General features: G+C 49.1%; 1 pseudogene; it reads left to right on the top strand.

Annotated features, from left to right (window-relative positions):
* The first annotated feature begins 9,279 nt into the window (after window positions 1-9,279).
* On the top strand, window positions 9,280-11,914 carry LOC105035880 (UDP-glycosyltransferase 74E2-like; annotated as a pseudogene).
* Window positions 11,915-12,719: the final 805 nt, after the last annotated feature.

The following is a 12,719-nucleotide window of genomic DNA, read 5'->3' as shown; positions in this document are numbered from 1 at the left end:
TTCTTCTTGATTTGGACTCTTCCAAAGATGGAAAGTAGAAGGAGAAGTTTCAGATCTGAGACGCTCTCAGGAAACTCAAGATGGAAGGAGGAAAGATATGAAAATAAAAACCCTAGAAGAAGACCCTCTTCTTCTTCACATTTTTCTCTCTAGACACCCAAACTTGCGTCTTTTATATCTCCACGACCCAAAAGTATTTCTCTCTGATTTTTGGATAGCAGAAAGGCCTCTCAAAAAACTATCTCTCCTTAAAATTTCATGAAGAAACTCATCTTATATAGAGAGATATGATAGAGTTCTTGTCTAGGTCAAACACCTAGTCAAGGCTTATCCAAACATGGCAAGTTAAGGGACGCCCAACTCTTGAGCATCTCCTCCATATTTTCATGCATGGATCACCAGCAAAGGGTGTACAATGTAAACCCTAAAAGCCACAAAAATTCCAAAAAAAAATTGGATAAATTCGGTGCAAAATTGAAAGAGTTTTGGATTTCTAAAACTCTATCTCATAGAATTCGAAATCCAAACTTATTCCTTTTAGATTTGATCCAAATCACCTTCCATGTAAGAAAGAAGAGAGGAGACCTTTTGTGAATGTGGGAGAGATCTGGGAGAGGGCTTTTATCGCACAAAATAAGTGGAGATTGGCGTTGAATAAGAGAGAGGGCGTGGAGAAGGTTTATGTGGCGCAAGGTGGAATCCTAGTCCTACTAGGATTCTGTCTCATAACTTGTTTTAATTTGGTTTCCCAAACCAAATCAAATCAAAATTAGATCAACCCAATTAAAATAGGTCTTAACCCAATTAAGAACCTAATTTAATCAGATTAAATTATATTTAAATCTGATTTAATTTTCTAATCAAATTAGAAATTAGATTGACCCAAGTCCTAGTTGAACTAGGACTAGTTTTTCCTTGCACTTGGCTTATCCAATAAACCAATTGGACTTGATCCAATCAAGCCCAAACCAAATCTAATTAAATTATATTTAATTAGACTTAATCTCAGCCCATTGGCTTAATCAAATTAAGCTAATTAGCAATCGAATTGCTAATCGATCCTCCTGCAACACTTGCACTGGGTTAAATATCAATCGTATTGATCATCTAACCCTAGAACGATTCTTAATCGTTGATCAACCATCCGATCGGATCATGAACTCTAATGTGTGTGACCTCATAGGTCCGAACCTAAGCCGGTAGCATAGGAACAAATTTCTATACCAATCGAAGTGACCATCTAGCAATGGTACCCGACGACCGGATAGGTCGAATGTGTAGAACAACATCCTTAGAACCCATGCGGATATAGTTTTCATATAATTCATCCCCTTGACCAAAATGATCATAGGACACCCCAGAGCTCAACTGTCAACTCTGATCAGGTTGTCCACATTGTATTTCAAAATATCAAATCCATCTGATGGATTACCCTGGCCAAGGTTTTGCTAAATTGAAATACAGCGACTCATTCTTCTCCAACTCTTGGAGTGGTCAATCCCATCTCGATCACACTCTGACTTCGCAAGTACTTGACTGTGCCCAGAAGCCTTCCGTCCCTGAATTAAAAATTCAGTTAGTCCAGTACCAAAGCACAGTAAGTTGCTTGCAAGTCACTGAGGCGATCTCAAGTCTAAGGGACACTTATACCTATATCCCATCAGAGACATTCTCGACAGCAGAATGCTCTGGAGTTGGTCACGTTCAATGATGATGTACCCTTACATCTCACCTGTATGCCATACCAGTGTCTCCACACTCCTTAGTTAAGAGGACAACCAACCCATATGGCCTACAGCGACCTATGCTTGATAGAAGCTGTCGTCCTTATTAACAGCCTATCATTTGGTCGTGAACAGTTTTAAGGACTAATCGATAAATCCTCTCTTTATCGAACTTAAATAGTCCTAAGGACTTCATCATAACAACGGAGTTCATTAGAAGATGAAAGCTTATGATGAAAATGCCAAATATATTTTATTTATTAACAAATCAATTACAATACTTGGTTGCTCAACCGTCAACAGCTTGACGATTGGCTTTTTAGGACACATTTCCCAACACAAACTTCGGATCACGTGCAAGATCTTGAAGAAACCTTCCACACTCTACGACGACATCGGATGAAGCTGAACCCGACTAAGTGCGCCTTCGGAGTGACCTCGGGGAAGTTCCTCAGATTCCTCGTTTCGCAATGAGGAATCGAGGTCAACCCCGAGAAGATCAAAGCAATCGTCGACATGCGACATTCAAACACCAAAAAAGAGGTGCAGCAACTTAATAGAAGGATCATCGTGCTCAGCTGATTCATTTCTCGATCGGTCGAGAGATGCCTCCCGTTCTTCAAAATCCTGAGACAGGCAAAGCACTTCTCTTGACCGGACGAGTGCCGACGAGCCTTCAAAGAACTGAAAAAATATCTGGCTTCTCCGCCCCTACTTGTGAGGCCGGAGGTCAAGGAGGTATTGTATCTTTAGTTGGCCACCTCCCCAGAGGCAGTTAGCTCGGTGCTCGTCCGAGAGAACAAGAACCAAGTTCACCAACCGATATATTATGTCAGCAAAGTACTTCACGAAGTCGAGACTCGATACTCGAAGGTAGAGAAAATGATATTTGCTCTGGTCATTTCGGCACAGCGGCTCCGTCCATACTTCCAGGCGCACACTATCGTGGTCCTCACCGACCAACCCCTAAGAGCAATCCTGCACCGCCCTGACACATCAGGACGGCTGGCGAAGTGGGCTGTGAGACTGAGTGAGTTCGACATTCAATACCGACCGCGACCTGCTCTGAAAGCCCAGGTCCTGGCCGACTTTATCGCGGAATGCCCGACGACCGACTGAGCGTCGGGAGAGGGGAGCCCCGAGGAGGTTGGGACCTCCGAATGTGACCCCGATTCAACCTGGGTGTTGCACATCGACGGAGCCTCCAACGCTCGAGGGAGCGGGGCTGGGTTCCTGCTCACCAACTCGGAGGGAGTGGTTACCGAGCACGCCCTCCGGTTCGACTTCAAGGCCTCCAACAACCAAGCCGAATATGAGGCGCTCGTCGCGGGCTTGAGGTTGGCACTGGAGCTCGGGGTCGACTGCCTCAAAGTCTTCTCTGACTCTTAACTGATTGTCGGACAGGTCAAAGGTGAGTTCGAAGTGCGGGATCCGATCATGGCCAAATATCACCAAAAAGTAAAAGATCTCGTAGCACCCTTCAAATACTTTGAGATCTTTCACATCCCCAGGGCGGAAAATGCTCGGGCCGACGTACTCTCCAGGCTCGCGACATCCGACTACGGCACCTTGAGTCGGACATTCATAAAAAGTCTGGAACAACCGAGCGTCGACAAGATCGAAGAGGTGCTGCAATTGGCGACAGAGCCAAATTGGATGGATCCGATCGCTCAGTACCTGACCGACGGAACTAGCCCCGAAGACCCTGCGGAAGCCAAACGACTCTGGTGGGCGGCTTCCCAATATGTGATGGTGGATGGCTGACTATACAAAAGATCGTTCTCTCTTCCCTTGCTGAAGTGCCTGGGGCCGACCGACGCGGACTATGCCCTCAGAGAAGTACATGAAGGGATCTGCAGTAATCACTTGGGGGGCAAATCCTTGGCTTACAAAGTCCTGCAACAGGATTACTACTGGCTCACTATGAAGAAGGATGCGGCTGAATTGGTTCGGAGGTGTGAACCGTGCCAAAGGTATGCCAACATACAACACCGACCCGCCAGCCAGCTTAATCCAGTCGTCGCCCCGTGGCCCTTCGCCCAGTGGGGAATCGACATACTCGGACCTTTTCCTCCGGCATCCGGTCAACGGAAGTTCATAGTCGTCGCGATCGACTACTTCACCAAGTGGATGGAAGCCGAACCTCTGATGCAAATTACTGAGCGGAAGATGGAGGACTTCGTCCAGAAGTCCGTCATCTTCAGGTTCGGATTGCCGCACACCATTATCATCGATAATGGACGGCAATTCGACAACCAAGACTTCAGAGACTTCTGTGCGAGATTTCGAATCACGCACCGACTGACCTCGGTCGGGCATCCACAGTCCAACGGTGAGGTCGAGGTGACCAACCGAATTATTCTGCACAGACTAAAGACCCGACTAAATGAAGCCAAAGGCCTATGGGTCGAAGAATTGAACTCTGTCCTGTGGGCATACCGAACGACGCCCCGTATCCCAACTGGAGAATCTCCCTTCAACTTAGCCTACGGAACGAAAGTCATGATCCCGCTGGAGATCGGGTTACCATCATCCAGAGTCGAGCAGTATCGTGAGCCGGATAACTCCGAGTATCGGAGAGCCAACTTAGACCTCTTGTCCGAACTTTGACGCGAGGCGTAACTTCGTATGGCTTTCTATCGACAAAAGGTGGCCCAATATTATAACGCCAAGGTCAAACCAAAGCTTTTCAGGTCTGGGGATCTAGTCCTAAGAAAGGCAGAAGTCTCGAAGCCTCTAGACCGAGGGAAGCTAGCTCCAAACTGGGAAGGACCCTACAAGATGGCGGATGCCTACGGGCCGAAAGCTTACCGACTGAAAACTCTAGAAGGGAACGCCCTTCCTCGGACCTGGAATGCCGACAACCTAAAGTTGTACTACCAATGAACTTTGTATCCCCTCACTTGGAATACAAATTCAATTTCAAAATCTCGGAGTCTGGAATCTCGACTCTTCGACTGTGGGTCGGCGCTCGCCAGGAAGTACGAGCCCCGACGTCCCGACTTGAGCCTAACGTTCCACTGGGGACCAACGGCCTGATCGCCGACGATGCATCGGATGCTTAAAAGGACTGATATATCCACGACGATGGGAGTTACACTCCTTCTACAGTTAAAACGATCGGGCAAAATGATCGGCTGACTTGCCGACTCGGCCCCGACCGAGAAAGGCAAAGCACCAACGCGACCAACGTCGCGTTCGCAACTTACCGACCAGATCACAGCCGGTCGAAGGATATTCGACTTACCACCGTTTATCACACGGTGCGACGTAAGTACCCGACCTAGGTCTGGGTAATGGAAACTCGACTTGTCATCATTTTCCTGACTAAACGTGTCGGACGCCATCCGACTGATCACATCAGACAACATTCGACCCTATGCAATGATCGGGTCATCGAGGTGTGCCCGAAGGTCGGTCGGCCTTCGACTCAACGAACGTGCCCGACTCATGTCGGGATGACGCACATTCGACTTTAACCTTCGACTCAACGAACGTGCCCAACTCATGTCGGGACGACGCACATTCGACTTTAACCTTCGACTCACAACCGGGCGAAGGAATGTTCAGCTCAGGCCAACGGCGGGCGCACACCACGACCGCCGGATGGACGGTCTGTAATTGAAATTTACTTTGCCTTTTCCATGGCGCGCGTTACCGACTATCACGACTAACGACTTAGGATGTTACCGAGTGACCTAACATGGCATGTTGGGTCTACGACTCTACGACTCTAAGTCAGAGCGCATCTGAACATACGAAGTGAAGAAGTTGAAAATACTTAATTTCATCAAGTCTACAAAATTGGACCGAAGCCCGATTACAAGTATGTAAAGCGAAGCAAAAAGTGACAACACTCCGATCATTCTTCGGAGTCGACCTCTTCGATCGGGAGGAGCTCGGGGATGGCCGGTGTATCCACTCTGGTCGGTGCTGTGTCGGAGGTCGGAGCCGGGTCGGAGGTCAGAGCTGGGTCGGAGGTCGGAGCCGTCTCCTCTTCGGTGATTTGCTCTGGGACGGTTTCCTCCACCACAGTAGCGTCTCCTGACGATGGGTCGGCACCTCTTCTGTGGCTTGGTCCTCGGGTCCCGGGGGGACAATGCCGCTGAGATCGAGCTCCGGGTACAAGGCCTGGACTGCATCCCGAGCATCTTCGTACCCCACCCAGTACGACGCGAAGCCACTTCCCAGGAGTTCCTCCCGATATGTGTCGGAGCCGCGAAAGTCTTCCACCACCCGATCCAATGACTCCTTCGCCGACCTCGCCTCTGCCTCCGCCCGATCGAACGACTCCTTCGCCGACTCTGCCTCCGCCTTCGCTATGTCAACGTAGGCTTGGGTGATTGACAAGTCCTCCTCGGCCTTGGCGAGATTCTCCAGGCTGACCCAGAGCTGCTCGCATTCGGCCTCGAGTTCGACGACGGCGCCGTCCCGCTCGTGCCACAGTCAGTGAGCGGTCCGACCCTTGTGCCTGGCTTCCCCGCGGGCTGACTTAAGTTTGGCCTCGAGATGAGAGATCTCGTCTTCAAGCCTCGCCTCCCGATCGGTCGACAGCTTCAACTGCTCGACCAGTACCGCCTTTTAGACTTTGGCGGTCATCGCCTTGTCCTTCCGGGCTGCCCGAACATCCCCGAACCTCCGGTATCCGGCCTCTAGTTCGGACATAGTGTAAATCGACTGCAAACGGGAACTGACCGTCAGAAAGACGAAATAATAAAGACGGTAATGGAGGAAGGAGGCGAGGCAAAACTTACCCTGATCATGATCGAGTAAAAAGAAGACAGCATCTCGGTCACCTGCCGAGCCTTCAGAACCTCCACGTCAGCTGGGAGGAGGGTCCCCTGACATAGTCTCCTGGCCAAGTTATGGTCGGTCAGGGCTGACGCTCCCTCGGAGACCCGGGCGCCAGACGACGTGGCGCGACCCCCCGACCTTGGGTCGTCAGCGGGGGCCATCGGGGCCTTCCCTCGATCGGCCACCCAGGCCCGCAGATCGAGGAAGGAAGGGATGCTCGAGCTTGATTGAGCGTCCCCCGAGGCAGCAGCGGGCACCGACGGAGGACGTTCGGGTTCCCGAACGATATCCTACGCCTCCTCCATCGGCGAAACCGCCGACGCTCCTTCGGTCATTCCCTCCACCGGCTGCTCCTCCGGTGGTGCTGTCGGGGCCGAAAGCGCGATGACCGGCTCCGAATGATCGACCGTCGATGCGGTGGCGGTCGGCGCTGCTATCGAGGGTTTCTTCGACGGTCGTGAGGGCCCGACCCCGAATGCCGACCTCTTCCTCGCCACATATTGTCGAATTTCGGCGTCGGTTAGCCTCATCCTTGGCGGCGTACCTGCAATTTCAATAAGAGAATCAGTACATGTTCGGGGACAAACACAAAGCAAAAAGACAACCGATGGATCGGGCAGTACCTAGACGGAGGACCAGGCTCAGGCCAGCGTCATAGAGGGCTTGTTCGGTAACAAGCTCCCTCTGCTTCGGTACCGACATATATTTGAGTCGGTAGAAATTCTCCCGGTCGTCTGCCTCCACTCGGCTGTTCTCGTTCGCCTCGGTCCGAGGCTCGCCCCAGTGGGAAAGAAAACCCCAAGGAGAAGAAGAGGAAACGAAGAAGAACTGATTCTTCTACCCATGAATGGACGATGGAAGATCAGTGATGAAAGAAAAACCCTTCCGGGGATTGAAGAGCCACCACCCTCGGGCCTTAGGGTGGGGTCGGAGGACAAAGAATGCCCGGAAGAGAGAGATCCGAGGGTTGGTCGGCAAGAGCTGACACAACAGGGCGAAGCTGATTATTAACCGAATTGAGTTCGGCGCCAGTTGCATCGGACAAAGTCCGTAATAATCTAGGAGATTCCGAACAAACTTCAGAATCAGAAGCCGAAGACCAGCCCGGAGGTCCTCGACATACAAAGCCACCTGGCCCGCGGGCGGGTTGTTGACCCGTCCCCCGGCCCCAGGGGCGAAGAGTTGGAACTGCTCCGGGATACAATATTGATCCCAAATCCGATCGACATTCGGCTCCGAAAGTGAGGAGACCTCCACTTCCGGGGTCGACCGAAGATCATCGGTCGGATTCCCCGACCGAGCTTCCCGAGGAGAAGTCCTGGCCATGATGCCAGAACCAAGAAGAAGGAAAAGACAAAGATGAAGAAGAAGAAAGGATTTCAAAAGAAGCAAGAACAAGGCGAATGGAAACACAAGTCTCGGATGGACCTTCCGAAGAATGAAGGTGGAAGCAGCTACCTGGGACGGAGGGGGGACCGCTCGGGCAGAGTCTCCGCAGCAAAACCATGAAAAGTGAGGTTTTGGAAACAAGTGGCCCCATATATATAAGGCCTTTCGACGGTCGGGATGTGGGCGCGCCGATGAGAACCTCTCGGATGATCGACACGTGGCGACATCCGGGCCCTCCTCCGGCCCGACGGTTCGGCGCACCCATCCCAGATCGGGCCACGTCGCCTTCATTTGCACGAATGACTCCGGTCTAACGACCTCCCGATACGTGGCAGAAAATCGTACCTCAGAATTAATTCGCTGACCGCGATCCGCGTTCCCAATGGGACGCCTGACGACGGCCTGCGCTCCCAAGGGAGCGCCAGACGGCGGTTTGCGTTCCCCAGAAGCTGCCTGACACCGGATCGTCTGACACCAGATCGTCCGACACTGGATCGTCTGACACCAGATCGTCCGACACTAGATCGCCTAACACCGGATCGTCTGACATCGAATCATCGAACATCAGGTCGTCAGGCACCGATTTGTCCGGATCGTCCGCTGGTGAGATCAGCAGAATCAAGGCATGACACAGTGAAGAATCCACTCCTTTCGCCCGACGTCCCTCCTGCATGGAAATACGGGCCAACGTGACATCAGGCTCAGGAGTGGGGGGGCAACTGTTGGGATATACCGACCGACCCTGATGCCGACTCACCGATGCCGACTCACCGACGGGTTACGACGCCGACCCATCCTCGACGCCGACTCATCGATGGATCCCGATGCCGACCCATCCTCGAGGATGGACCGACCGACTTTGCCTGTCTGACGACGGGCAACACTAACGGTAACTACCGATCATGCCCGGCCGGAACATGTCGGCCTAACAGGCCAACACTGCCTCCGATCGCCTGAAAGCCGACCTCACATCACCGACTCCCTGTCGGCTTGGACAACCGGCTTTCGACCTCTACAGGCCTTTCTGGATGCCAAAGAGCGGCGTGGGCTGCAGTCCTATCAAGGACATGCCGTGCAACCGCCGGGGGGCATTGTCCTGCCAGAAACTGGGACGCTGTTCTGCCAAGGACGCGAATTAATTCCTAGGACCTGTCAGCTCGTCAACAACATGACAACCCCTGGCGATTTGACAACTCTTCAGTTGTCTACATCACCGACGATGGGACCATACCACCTCCTACTATAAAACGAGGTAAGCAGCAGCTTGAGGGGGGCTTTTTCTCTCTCTCGCTCTCTCCACTGCTGAGTCCCCTAATTCTCTCTACTGTTGCCTAGTCTTTCTCTGACTTGACCGTCGGAGGGTCTCGCCGAAGGTATCTTCGATCAGTATGGACTTTCCTTTATAGGTGCTCGTTTTCGGCGATCAGCGATGAGGGGATTGGCTACAACAGGCCTTAAAAAAAGAGAGAAAAAAGTCGAAAGAAGAGGGCATGGAGAAGAGCACGCACCAAGCCCGCCCCTGGTCCTCCCTTACCCAAGCCAAGGCCACATCAACCCCATGCTCCAATTCGCCAAGCGCCTCTTCTCCCACGGCTTCCTCGCCATCGCCATCACCCGCGCCACGTCTTGCCCACCACCTGCCTCGAACTCGGACCGGCTTCACGATGCGGGCTCCATCCCGACCTACCACGACCGCCTCGAGTCGGTCGGATCCACGACCCTCGACGAGCTCATCCAGTCCGAACTTGCCGCGGGCCGGCCGGTCCGGGTTCTGGTCTACGACGCCTTCCTCCCGTGGGCCCGGACGTCGGGGAGCGGCACGGGCGGTGACGGCGGCGTTCTTCACGCAGTCGTGCGGGGTTAACATAGTCTACGGTCAGGTAACGAGGGTCGGCTCGGGATACCGGCGACTAGGCCGGTCCCGCTGCCCGGTTTGCACCGGCTTGAGCCGGACGACCTGCCATCCTTCGTTTCGGAGGCGGATGCGGTGTCGTACCCGTCGTACTTGAAGCTGGTGGTGGAGCAGTACAAGAATTTGGAGAAGGTGAATGTGGTCTTTGTCAACTCCTTCTACGAGCTGGAGCCCGAGGTGTGTGTGTGTGTTTGTGATCCTGTTTGACTTTAACCTGACATATATGCAGGAACAGCAGGGACGGGATCTACTGGTTTCTTAAAATAACCCCCCCCCCCCCCCAAAAAAAAAAAGAACATGGGCTTGTGTTGCACAAAACCTTAAGAGATTTAGTAGTGAAAATATTCTTTAGCAGTGATGCGTGATTGGTTTCTATCGGTTGTGCAACTCTAAGCCTTGTCTAGAACACTTCGGCTATGTGGGGCAATCTTTCACTAAAAAGTCTAGACAGATCAGAGGCAATTCTTTCGTAGTGAGATCCAATAGTGGCCGTTATTATGAACAACAATTATGCATGATGATTCTCCGCAACTCAGTCTATAAGAAATTTCTACTATCTGGATGAGGGTCAGAAAACAGAATTGCATAGCCAATGAAAGTTTTCTCAATTATAGTAATTAGTTTCCTTGTCTAGTGTTCTAAAGGATTTGCACTACGGTTCATGTGGGTCATGGAAAATTTATTTGATGCTTATCTGTATTACGAGATGATGCCGACAAAGTGACTCCAAATTAAAATAGAAAAAAAATGATACCCACTTTATATTTTAAATGTTGAGTAGCCACGAATTTGAAAGTCTTGTAAGCGGAGTGGCTAAGAATTCAATGATAGAGTGGAGGCTGAGTAAAAGTTTGTTGCATAATGAACGTGAGTTAGCTGGGTACGTCATGGGCTTTTTTTCCTTTTTATTGAATCTAATAATATATTTTGGGCCTTTTCCTTGTCTATTTGGGTATTTCTGCAGGGGTGGATTGAAAATCCTATAACATTCATGCATCGAGCCATCCATTTAAGCATAACCTTGTATCAACAAATCTTCATCCAATGTAAATCCTATGGGAAGAAAAAAAACCTCTGTGAGTCTTTTTCTTCTTCTTGCAACCCAAAGAAAAGCATCTAAGCTAGGTCTGGACAAACCCTTAATTATAATTTTAGAAGTAAAAAAGAAAAAATTAACCTTTCTTATTGTTGAAAATTTAAGCAGGAAGCTGACTACATGGCGTCCACATGGCAAGCCAAGATCATAGGCCCCACCATGCCATCTTCATACTTGGATAACCTGTTCCCATCCGACTCTCACTATGGCTTCCACCTTTACAGTCCGAGTGTCGCCCTCTGCATGCAATGGCTCAACTCTCAGCCCTCCAACTCTGTCGTCTATGTATCATTTGGCAATATGGTCACACTCGGGCCCGATCAAATGGTAGAGCTCGCCTTCGGCCTTCTCAACAGTGGCAAACACTTTCTTTGGGTGGTGAAATCCTCAAAAGCCTCCAAACTCCCAAAAAACTTTATAAAAGATTTGTCATCAGAGCAAAGGTTGGTGGTTTTGTGGAGCGAACAAATGACGGTGCTATCACATGAGGCAGTTAGCTATTTGCTAATACATAGCGGATGGAATTCAACTATAGAGGAGATCAGCTTGGGCGTGCCGATGATTGGAATGCCACAATGGACAGATCAGCCAATGAATGCCAAGTATATTGAGGATGTTTGGAAGATTGGGGTATGGGTGAGGGCCAGTGAGAAGGGATTGGTGGGGAGAGAGGAGGTGAGAGGTGTGTGAGGGTGGTGATGGAGGGGCAGAGGAGTGAGGAGATTAGGAGGAATGCAAGGAAGTTGGGGGAGTTGGCCAAAAGGTCAGTGGGGGAGGGTGCAAGCTCAGATAGGAATATCACAGAATTTGTGGCCAAGTATTGGTCAAAGTGGTAAACTGGGCATTGCTATGGTCAAGATTGGCTAATCATTGCTGTCTGCACTAGTTGCTCTATATCTTTGGGTTATAACTTCGGTGTGCTATTGCTTATTTGCTTTTGAAATATCAAATGGTACGAGGACTATTCCATGCTTGTTTGTTTATTTTTAAAAAAATTAATGTCCGGTCCATTTGTTGATCAAACTTTAATTTTTAAATCTTGTTGGTTTTTTATACAACTTTCGATCTATTTTTAATGGGACTTTAACTTTTACCCCTCACGAGACAAAAATATCTTCAATTTAATATCATACTTTCTTTCCATTTCTTTATGTATGTAAAATGATGGGAGGAGGATTGAAACGGAGAAACGTGTCTATATAAAAAAATAATAAATTAATTAAAAAAATTAATTAATTATATGTAATGATAAATTAATTATGTGCAGTGATAAATTAACTATATATAGTAGTAAATTAACTATGTACTATATTAATTTAACTATGTGCAGTAATAAATTAATTATGTACCATGTTAATTTAACTGTATGCAGTGGCCAGTTAACTGCGTTTCATGTTTATTTAACTATACATAGTGGTAAGTTAATTATATATGCACCATATTAATTTAACTATATACAGTAGCTAGTTAACTATGCACAATGATAAATTAATTATGTATCATATTTATTTATTTATGTATAATAATAAATTAACTGTATATCGTACTTATTTAATTGTATACAGTGGTTAAATAATTGTATACCATGTTAATTAGTAAGTCAATTATGTACAATGGTGAATTAACTATATACTATCACCATTGTTGCCGACAATGCCCTCCTCGGCCTTGCCTTCGGCCATCTTGCCGACCCCATCTCTTATCTAATGGATGACCACTATGTACATTAGTAAATTAACTATATATCATATTAATTTAGTTATACACAGTAGCAAATTAACTGTATATTATATTTATTTAATTG

This window comes from Elaeis guineensis, chromosome 1 (assembly GCF_000442705.2).
Source record: "Elaeis guineensis isolate ETL-2024a chromosome 1, EG11, whole genome shotgun sequence".
Classification (NCBI taxonomy): domain Eukaryota; kingdom Viridiplantae; phylum Streptophyta; class Magnoliopsida; order Arecales; family Arecaceae; genus Elaeis; species Elaeis guineensis.
The sequence above is the reverse complement of the archived record's forward strand: the minus strand, read 5'-3'. Positions and strand labels throughout refer to the sequence as shown.